Here is an 11,696-nt window from a genome sequence, read left to right on the forward strand (position 1 = left end):
TCAGCTCATAAAACAGGGATCAACACTTTACATGTTGCATTTATCAAAGCCAAAGCTAGATTTGCTTTGTAGTAAGTAGTTAGCTAAAATGCTAAAGTTGTCAGTGATTAAATTCAAACACGTAACTTTTGGGTTTCTAGTAAGTAACCTTCTATCAATCTTATGTAACCACACCGAACATAACATACCCATTTGAGTGTCCCGGATTTACGTTTACCATGTTACTAGTATATAAAAAAAAGTGTGTTCAGTTCGCTTGATCGTTTGCTACGTTGCAGAACGGTTTGTACTGAACAAGACGTTTCCCCCAAACGTTCTTGTACGTTCTTGAACAGACTTTGAGGTGCATCTGCTCCCGTTTGGTGGGTGTGGCTTGAAACAATGAGTGATGCATTTAAAGGGAAGTGACCATGCTGACAGCGTTCCCGAACCTCCCTGGTTTTCAACTGGTAGTTCAGTACAGCACCGTTACATTCCAGAACATTAAAAACGTACTGAAAGCAGGCCACTCGAACACACCGACATTGCGCAAAATATTACGCAGGATCATCTGGATATGTATGCAACAAAAGTTAAACATTCACCTTCTGCTGCCATTTCTGTCAAGACGTCCACGCATACAGTTTGACGCTTACGTCAACGTATGCACCACACCGAACGCGCTGCAAGAAGAGCTCAAAACCACAAGAGGAGACACAGTCAACAGCGTCAATTCCCATACACTGCAGCTTATGGCAATTTAAATTGTCATGAGAATCCATATAAACAGTTGTATTTGTTATGTTCGCTATGCAGCCCTTGTATATTTGACTACTTGAGCAACGTCAGCGTATTTCAAGGCACTATAGTTTAATTTAGACTAAACAGTATCCTCAATCCAGAATGACTGGGTGTATCACCTCTTTAGGGCATCACTATGGTGCCACCGATAGAAGGCAGGTTGAGAACATTCATAATAACCACATGACACGACCGAGTGACAGAGGTGCAACCTATTGACCTGTTTCCAGTACACGACACACTGACATCAGGCAGAGATATGCGTGACTCTTGGCAGCAGTAAGAAAGCCATTGATCTGTGCCCATTCAACATAGCCTAGATTTACATTTTTATTATTTCTAAACAAAATACGTTTTTGGGGTTCTCATACACTTACAATTATGTTTTGATTCTTGCGTGAACAGTCTCTAATGCTCGAATCACACCAACAGCGTCATTGCATTTTGGTACACCAGAAGTACATTAAACTATTTTGGAGGCAGCAGTTGTTAGCTAGAATGCTAACGCTCATTGAAATTGGCTATGGCAAAAGTTAGCCCAAGAGCCATTTTTTAAAAGTAAAATGCAATTGATTTGTGATGATGAGACAAACATTATATTAAGCAGGACATTCATACAAGCCTTAAAATCCAATTATAATCCAAAAGAAGTGTGAAATGCACTCATAAGCAACATGAAAATAGAGCTTTTTTTGCTGCCTTTCTATAATGATGAGTGAGAACGTTACAGACACACAAATATCCTACTGCTGCAAAAATGCTAACCTCCACTGTTATTGTAATGGTGAGAGGTTAGCATGTCTTGGGGGTATGATATTCGTGCATCTGTAACTTGCTCACTCAACATTATTCACGATTCATTCAGGACTATCTGTAATCATGGTAGCATCCACATGAATGTAAAGTGTTTAGAAACATATTCTAATCTTATTTACAATAAAAGTGACTCCAAAATGACACAATACATTATTTATCATTAATTTCTATTGGGAACAAAATAATCTGAAACACAAGCAAAACAAACAGCAAACGCAACCAAACAAGTTTCTAGAGTCACAAGCTTGATGTAATCATTGCGTGCTAGGAATATGGGACCAAATACTGAATTGTTTACTACTTTAATACACATATAAGTGAATTTGTCCCAATCCTTTTAGTCCCCTAAAATTGGGGACAATGTACAAAAAGTGTTGTAATTTCTAAACAGTTCTCCCGCTATAGAGGAAAATACCCTCAAATTAAAGTTGACAGACTGCACTTTGACCTCATAGTCATTGTATCATTTAAAATCCAAAGTGCTGGAGTACAGAGCCAAAACAACAACAAAAATTGTCACTGTCCCATTACTCTTGGAGCTCACTGTATCTACTGCTGTACATACCATTCTTAATATCGTGTAAATTCAATTCTGTTACAGTGCTATTTGGGTTGTTAATTAGATTCGTTCTAAATTTATTTATTTATTTGTATTATTTGTGTACTTGATTGACATTCTACTGCATTGTTAGGAGCCAGTAACATAAGCATTTCGCTGCATCCGCCCTAACATCTACTAAACTGTGTATGCGACCAATAAACTTTGATTTGACATACTTTGTCATCCAAATTTGTTGACATGTAATGTTACCATGCTTTGACCCTGTGTGAAGGGGCTCTTTGTGAATAAGATGCCATTTTGGTCTCCTCAGAAAGCATGTCAAATCACATGCTGTAAAATGAACTCATTTCACTAATCTAAAGAATGTTGCATCGGCATCTGTTTTAGTGAAAGAAAGGCCAACTTGTGCAGCACTGGTCTAAATAATTTTGGTACAACCAGGCAGTCATGGGCAGCTTCAGGGAGGGGCAAGACAGTGCTGAAGCCCTGTAAAGAATAGGCCTAGCACCCCCATGAAAGAATGTATTTATACATGCACGAATGCACACCATAGATTGAAAGCACCCCTACGCAAACACTGAGCTACCTCTTAAATAGCGCAGTGAAAAATGACTGGTGGCAGTAAGGATGTAGGGCTGCCCATAGGCCTACAGATGAAAAGGATGGCTAAAAGGTACTTTGTGAGAGAAAAATACACTGCTAAAAAAGTAAAGGGAACACTTAAACAACACAATGTAACTCCAAGTCAATCACACTTCTGTGAAATCAAACTGTCCACTTAGGAAGCAACACTGATTGACAATCAATTTCACATGCTGTTGTGCAAATGGAATAGACAACAGGTGGAAATTATAGGCAATAAGCAAGACACTCCCAATAAAGGAGTGGTTCTGCAGGTGGTGACCACAGACCACTTCTCAGTTCCTATGCTTCCTGGCTGATGTTTTGGTCACTTTTGAATGCTCGCTGTGCTTTCACTCTAGTGGTAGCATGAGACGGAGTCTACAACCCACACAATTGGCTCAGGTAGTGCAGCTCATCCAGGATGGAACATCAATGCGAGCTGTGGCAAGAAGGTTTGCTGTGTCTGTCAGCGTAGTGTCCAGAGCATGGAGGCGCTACCAGGAGACAGGCCAGTACATCAGGAGACGTGGAGGAGGCCGTAGGAGGACAACAACCCAGCAGCAGGACCGCTACCTCCGCCTTTGTGCAAGGAGGAGCAGGAGGAGCACTGCCAGAGCCCTGCAAAATGACCTCCAGCAGGCCACAAATGTGCATATGTCTGCTCAAACAGTCAGAAACAGACTCCATGAGGGTGGTATGAGGGCCCGACGCCCACAGGTGGGGGTTGAGCTTATACAGCCCAACACCGTGCAGGACGTTTGGCATTTGCCAGAGAACACCAAGATTGGCAAATTCACCACTGGCGCCCTGTGCTCACAGATGAAAGCAGGTTCACACTGAGCATGTGACAGACGTGACAGTCTGGAGACGCCGTGGAGAACGTTCTGCTGCCTGCAACATCCTCCAGCATGACCGGTTTGGCGATGGGTCAGTCATGGTGTGGGGTGGCATTTCTTTGGTGGGCCGCACAGCCCTCCATGTGCTCGCCAGAGGTAGCCTGACTGCCATTAGGTACCGAGATGAGATCCTCAGACCCCTTGTGAGACCATATGCTGGTGCGGTTGGCCCTGGGTTCCTCCTAATGCAAAACAATACAAGACCTCATGTGGCTGGAGTGTGTCAGCAGTTCCTGCAAGAGGAAGGCACTGATGCTATGGACTGGCCCGCCCATTCCCCAGACCTGAATCCAATTGAGCACATCTGGGACATCATGTCTCGCTCCATCCACCAACGCCACGTTGCACCACAGACTGTCCAGGAGTTGGCGGATGCTTTAGTCCAGGTCTGGGAGGAGATCCCTCAGGAGACCATCTGCCACCTTATCAGGAGCATGCCCAAGGCGTTGTAGGGAGGTCATACAGGCACGTGGAGGGTACACACACTACTGAGCCTCATTTTGACTTGTTTTAAGGACATTACATCAAAGTTGGATCAGCCTGTAGTGTGGTTTTCCACTTTAATTTTGAGTGTGACTCCAAATCAAACAAGTCAATAACACAGTAGAATTTATTTTAAACAATTTAGCAGATTAACACTGGAGTGATAAATGATCAGATGGTCATGTGCAGGTAGAGATATTGGTGTGCAAAAGAGCAGAAAAGTAAATCAATAAAAACAGTATGGGGATGAGGTAGGTAAATTGGGTGGGCTATTTACCGATGGACTATGTACAGCTGCAGCGATCGGTTAGCTGCTCAGATAGCAGATGTTTAAAGTTGGTATTCATCAGAGAAAATGACTTATCCCCAGTCCTTAGCAGTCCAATCCCTGTACCTTTTGCAGAATATCAGTCTGTCCCTGATGTTTTTCCTGGAGAGAAGTGGATTCTTTGCTGCCCTTCTTTGACACCAGGCCATCCTCCAAAAGTCTTTGCCTCACTGTGCATGCAGATGCACTCACACCTGCCTGCTGCCATTCCTGAGCAAGCTCTGTACTGGTGGTGCCCCGATCCCGCAGCTGAATCAATTTTAGGAGACGTCCTGGCGCTTGCTGGACTATCTTGGGCGCCCTGAAGCCTTCTTCACAACAATTGAACCGCTCTCCTTGAAGTTCTTGATGATCCGATAAATGGTTGATTTAGGTGCAATCTTACTGGCAGCAATATCCTTGCCTGTGAAGCCCTTTTTGTGCAAAGCAATGATGACGGCACATGTTTCCTTGCAGGTAACCATGACTGACAAAGGAAGAACAAGGATTCCAAGCACCACCCTCCTTTTGAAGCTTCCAGTCTGTTATTCGAACTCAAACAGCATGAGAGCGGGATCTCCAGCCATGTCCTCGTCAACACTCAGACCTGTGTTAACGAAAGAATCACTGACATGTCAGCTGGTCCTTTTGTGGCAGGGCTGACATGCAGTGGAAATGGTTTTGGGGGATTCAGTTCATTTGCATGGCCAAGAGGGACTTTGCAATTAATTTCAATTAATCTGATCACTCTTCATAACATTCTGGAGTATATGCAAATTGCCATCATACAAACTGAGACAGAAGACTTTGTGAAAATTAATTTGTGTCATTCTCAAAACTTTTGGCCACGACTGTATTCTGGATAGGGCAGTACTTTTGTGTAGTACCTTACCCTAGAAGTGAGGACGGAGATAATAGTAACATAATATTCAGTGCGGTGTAATTTGACTATAATGAAGTCTGTTTCTGGTGAGGTTATCTTTCCTCAGTTAAAGAGCGCTATGAAAGCATATCTACATATGAAGAGGTTCCAATGAAGAACAGTGGTTCTCAGTCCTTGTCCTGGGGACTCAAAGGGGTGAAGGTTGTTGTTGTCTTAGCACTGCACAGCTGACTCAAATGATCAACTCATAATCAAGCTTCGAGTGGTATTTATGTATTCATTTGTGATGCTATCCTAGATATGATCCTGTTATTGTCAATATGTGTGCCCATGCATCTATTAATCCAATGTTATCATGATTTGTTATCGGGGATATTATACCTTAGTAATCCACAGTGACCTGGTGATGTAAAAGTCAAATAATTACATTATCTTCCATATTCCTAGATACCTTGTAACTGGAGATTCCTTCAAAACAATTGCCTACAGTTAACGTGTAGGGCACTGCAAGGTTGGGTGACCAGGGCCATCTGGGACTGCCTCCTGGAGGAATTCAGGTATGTGAAGGCTACCTGTGTCCTGCATAACTTCTTGAGGATGGACACGAGAACGAGGAGGGGATCTGCAGCTCGCCGCCATGTGCCAGAGGAGTCTGCTGCTCTGCAGGATGTTTCAAGGATGGGGTCCAACAACGCAGCAAGAGGCAATCTGTGTACAGGAGATATTCACCTCCTACTTCTTTGAAGAGGGTTCTGTTCCCTGGCAACACCATAGACTACACTATGGACAACCAAAGGCTCTTTTAAGAGCCATTCATATTGCAATAAGAGTATTCTTCCATTTACTTATGTCAACCGCAGTTATTCAGTTCCCAGTTTCCCTCCCTTTGATTTCTTCTTCTTAAGTGAGGGTGATGTCTGTACAAAAACAAAGACACCCTATAACCCACACACATTTATCAATCTGATTGTGTTATGCAGTAACAGGCTCATGTGTAATACTGTGACTCCTTCCACCTTCAAAGAATAGGCAAGAGGGCCAACCATGGAGAATAGTAAAACACTAAATTATTTCTATTTCTATATTGTTTGTCCTCGTGTGTCCGTTTGTTTTTCAGCATAAAGTACTCTGCAGCCAGCGTGGTGCGGACACCAGGTGAGACCACACACAGATTACTGTTGAACACGGTCTCTTTAACTACCTTATTTTATCAATAAGTCTCTCCTTCATCCCTCTCTCCTCTTCTTCCTAAATCCTCAAGGTTATATCAGCTGTGTTGGTGAACCCCTTCCGCAACTGAACTGGCTGCATAGAGGGCACAGCATGATCAGAGGTGAGAGATCATTGGTCAGGTCAACAGAAACAATTATTAAAGAGATGCTTTACATTGAAATACAGAAAGAGATGCTGTAGTCCCAGAGTTAATGATCCAAGGTCAGTTTAGCATTTCACCTCCTGATTATGACTAACAATGTTAGAATAAAAAAATAACAAAAGGCTTAAACATGCTCTCTCTCCATCTGTATGCAGATATGTTTTGATGTGAGAGGATCCCATCATCGCCAGCTCACCTGCTTTTAAGATAAACTTCGGGTAGACTAGACGCTATTATAATATAATAATAATAATAATATATGCCATTTAGCAGACGCTTTTATCCAAAGCGACTTACAGTCATGTGTGCATACATTCTACGTATGGGTGGTCCCGGGAATCGAACCCACTACCCTGGCGTTATAAGCGCCATGCTCTACCAACTGAGCTACAGAAGGACTCGACACATATATACACGCTCACACAGACACATATATACACGCTCACACAGACACATATATACACGCTCACACAGACACACATATACACGCTCACACAGACACATATATACACGCTCACACAGACACACATATACACGCTCACACAGACACATATATACACGCTCACACAGACACATATACACACGCTCACACAGACACATATATACACACTCACACAGACACATATATACACGCTCACACAGACACATATATACACACTCACACAGACACATACAGTGCCTTGCGAAAGTATCTGGCCCCCCTGAACTTTGCGACCCCCCGCCACACCTCAGGCCCCAAACACAAAGATACAAAACTGCACTTTGTTGTGAAGAATCAACAACAAGTGGGACACAATCATGAAGTGGAAGGACACCCACTGGATATTTCAAACCCCTTCAACAAATCAAAAACTGAAAAGCTATTATGTAATTGTGACAGAGAATATTTGGGTAGCACTGGGATTCAATTCAATATGCTGCCTTCCCTGCTCCTATATTCTTACACCTCTCACCTCCTTTCTTCCTCTGTTTTTAAAAATGCACAAGAGATGTGCATTGAAGTACAGATTGAACTTGTATTTATAATACAATCATAAATGCATGCATTTATAAGACTTGGATAATTTACTTATTTCAAAACATTTCACATTCTCTACTGGTTGAAATACTAAACATATCTTGTGTTAAATCAGATCAATGCAGATGAAGGGCATTAGATATTGTGATTAACTGGTTTTAGAGTATTTACATGATGCATAGGAAGTGTAGTGTTCTGTTTAAATATATATATGAATTACAAATCAGCCTTTAACTAGTTAAATCCCTTTTCTAGTCGTAGGGAACCATGTGTATCCATTGTCCCGGGACCAAGATTGTTAAACACTGTTGAAGTGTATAATTGTAATGCAGACACAGCATCATTCAAACACTGGAATTTGATACTCCTGGTATTGGATATGACTAAAATCAAATCAAATTTATTTATATAGCCCTTCGTACATCAGCTGATATCTCAAAGTGCTGTACAGAAACCCAGCCTAAAACCCCAAACAGCAAGCAATGCAGGTGTAGAAGCACGGTGGCTAGGAAAAACTCCCTAGAAAGGCCAAAACCTAGGAAGAAACCTAGAGAGGAACCAGGCTATGTGGGGTGGCCAGTCCTCTTCTGGCTGTGCCGGGTGGAGATTATAACAGAACATGGCCAAGATGTTCAAATGTTCATAAATGACCAGCATGGTCGAATAATAGTAAGGCAGAAAATAATCTCAGACACTCATACCTGAACTGCACCTTTATTTGCCAAGGTAGAATACATGGATCAGTGAATATATTAAATGTACAGGCTACAGTGTGGGGATGGATCTCATGCATGGTAATAACTACATGTATATAGAACTTGCATCCTTGGCTAAAGTTCTATTATATTCTACTCAATCCACAGGCTTCATTAAAATATCAACTTCAAACCCGTCCGAATGACAACTGGCTATGACAGCTGAGGGTCATAGCTCGGTTCTGAACTGATATGTATACCAATTGTTTGGTCCATACACAGATCAGCTAAATAACTATCTAAACAGCCATACAGGTATTTGTATCCTCCACTGCACAATAAGCAAGAACATAACTACGTTACTTCATATTCTGTATTGCATGGCAAATATCAGCAAGGCAAGCTTCCAAAATTGTACATTCAATTTGCAGTAAATGCTTTAGCTAGCTAGATTCTTTACATCCACTGATTCACATTACGACAGCCTGGTTTGCTGGTTGTTTCAGGAGTCCCTAAAACATTAAACCAGAATTACAATTTCATACGCATGTCACAACACATAAAGCTAGCTAACTAATGTTAGCTAGCTTATTCGAGATTTTCGGAAATTAACTTTATGATAAAAAAATATATGCATAATAGTTTCTCTAGAATACTGCAGATGTACAGTACTCTCCCAAACGGAGGACCTGTCAGATACTTACTGCAGAGTTGGAGAAGGCAATGGATTCGATCTCCACACCCCCATACACGAAGATGGTGTCCACTTGGGTGATTGACATCCGGTGCAGGTACTCCATGAAGTGGGCACCATTCACAATCACCTGGGATGAGACCGGATTTAGGAGAGACAAGAAATCAATGGCACATGGAGAAAAAAATTATGGTTCGAATCTTTTTTGCTTAAGAATATTGATACAATTCAGTAAGTCGACAGTAAAACAAAAATGTGTAGCCTAAGTATAAGTGATAAAAGTCTGACTGAATATGTATCTCGGTTGACCAGGAACAGGACGGTAAATCGTTCCTCCTGGGTATTTAATATTTACGCTCCTCTGGGCCCCACTTAGAGCACAGCATGGTGTTGCAGGCCACATGTTGTCTGGAATCATCATATTGGGGGTTGAAGTGGAGGGCTACGTCAGGTACTTATTTTGAGCCACATTGCAAATTCACATGAAACCCACAGAGAGAAAAAGGAGCCATATTTTAAAGTGATTAGGTTTAACAAGATCCCTTCTGTGCTGATAGTGAGTGACAAGACTGAGCCAAAGACGACATGGCTGACCTACAGTGAAAAAGAGATGTACTACTAGGTAGGTCTACCTCTGGGATCCTGGCAGGACTCTCCCTGTCACAGTGATGATCTTCCCCTCATGCAGAGCTCCCTGGATACAGCCTGTGAATGGCACGCTCTTGGACATGAAGCAAATAACATTTGACCACGCTGGGTAGCTAATATCATTCACCAGCTAGTAAGTCTGCCTGATAATGCTAGGGACATTGCAAAACTTTTACATTCACAATGACCACATCAAGCATTTTGTAACCTATAACAATCTAAGGTGGGTTGCACCAACATGGATTAACTCATAAACTTGTGTAGCAGGCTCAAGGGTGTGGGGTTTCCACATCACCAAGTTCAATAACAAAACATGCACCAGTAGCACAACTAGAACACAAATTGGGAGTTTATTAGGGATTTTAGTACACGGGTGAAGAAGGGGAATTCAATTACTTCCAGAACCTGTTCTTGTTGTCTGTTCCATTCTTCAGGGGTAACCCTAAAACTCAGGTCCTCAGCCAATCCAGTACACAAAGGGGGTAATCTGACAGTCCAGGTCACAACGGTCAATCTCACAGATATTGTTCGCTCTTCATAACCCACATTTTTGTCTCCATTCTCTTCCCCTTTATATGCAGGCTGCTTCCTCCTTTATCTCCAAGCACTCCCTGGCTTAATGATCCACAGCCTGGCCTCGTTGGGGCAGGAAGTCTATGTAAAGCTCAGGGGTGGAGCCAGTGGGCTGCAAGGTATCTCCCCTCAATAACCACTCCCCTCAATAACCACTCCCTGCCATCTGCCACACTGGGTTAAATCAAGGTTTATCTATTCATCTTGCCACACCAAATTTTAAACCTAGTTTTAAATTAATCTTAGTTCAATTAAATCCTTTAGTTTTCACTTTAAACCTAGATACATTTTAAGCCTGTTGCTCAATTACATTTTTAAAATAAAATGAACTTAGATGGAAGGTTAATTCTGAACTGCCACTTGAGGTGGTTTAACTGATCAAATGGCAGCATATCTAGGTGAGAGATCAAAATGACAGAGTTCGTCAGAGATTAATTAGAGACAGGTTGAATCCTGTTGAGTTTTATGATAATGATGAGTTTAAGGAGATACCGCTTCTCCAAGGACTCTGTAATGCAACTGGAAAGAAAGTTTGGACCAACCATTAAGCATGGGAGTGATAGGAACGAGACTGTACCCCCACTACTTCAGCTCCTGGTGATGTAAAGGTCAAATAATTACATTATCTTCCATATTCCTAGATACCTTGTAATTTGAGATTCCTTCAAAACGATTGCCTACAGTTAACGTGTAGGGCACTGCAAGGTTGGGTGACCAGGGCCATCTGGGACTGCCTCCTGGAGGAATTCAGGTGTGTGAAGGCTACCTGTGTCCTGGATAACTTCTTGAGGATGGACACGAGAACGAGGAGGGGATCTGCAGCTCGCCACCATGTGCCAGAGGAGTCTGCTGCTCTGCAGGATGTTTCAAGGATGGGGTTCAACAACGCAGCAAGAGGCAATCTGTGTACAGGAGATATTCACCTCCTACTTCTTTGAAGAGGGTTCTGTTCCCTGGCAACACCATAGACTATACTATGGACAACCAAAGGCTCTTTTAAGAGCCATTCATATTGCAATAAGAGTATTCTTCCATTTACTTCGCTATGTCAACTGCAGTTATTCAGTTCCGTTTCTCTCCCTTTGATTTCTACTTCTCAGGTGAGGGTGCTGTGATGTCTGTACAAAAACAAAACAATGACACACTCTATAACCCACACCTACACACTCATGTATCAATCTGATTGATGGATTGTGTTGTGCAGTAAGCAGGCTCAGGTGTATTACTGTGGCTCCTTCCACCTTCAAAGAATAGGCAAGAGGACCAACCATGGAGAATAGTGAGACACTTAATTATATATATAACTACGCTATATTGTTTGTCCTCATGTGTCCGTTTATGT

General features: G+C 42.2%; 1 long non-coding RNA gene across 1 annotated transcript; it reads left to right on the forward strand.

Moving 5' to 3' along the window:
- Positions 1-4,793: 4,793 nt before the first annotated feature.
- On the forward strand, positions 4,794-7,757 carry LOC127906256 (uncharacterized). The gene is made up of 3 exons (XR_008060674.1): positions 4,794-6,506; positions 6,613-6,684; positions 6,882-7,757. It is a non-coding gene; the product is annotated as an uncharacterized LOC127906256 (long non-coding RNA).
- The last annotated feature ends 3,939 nt before the right edge of the window (positions 7,758-11,696 follow it).

The sequence above is a fragment of the Oncorhynchus keta genome, chromosome 11, assembly GCF_023373465.1.
Source record: "Oncorhynchus keta strain PuntledgeMale-10-30-2019 chromosome 11, Oket_V2, whole genome shotgun sequence".
Taxonomy (NCBI): domain Eukaryota; kingdom Metazoa; phylum Chordata; class Actinopteri; order Salmoniformes; family Salmonidae; genus Oncorhynchus; species Oncorhynchus keta.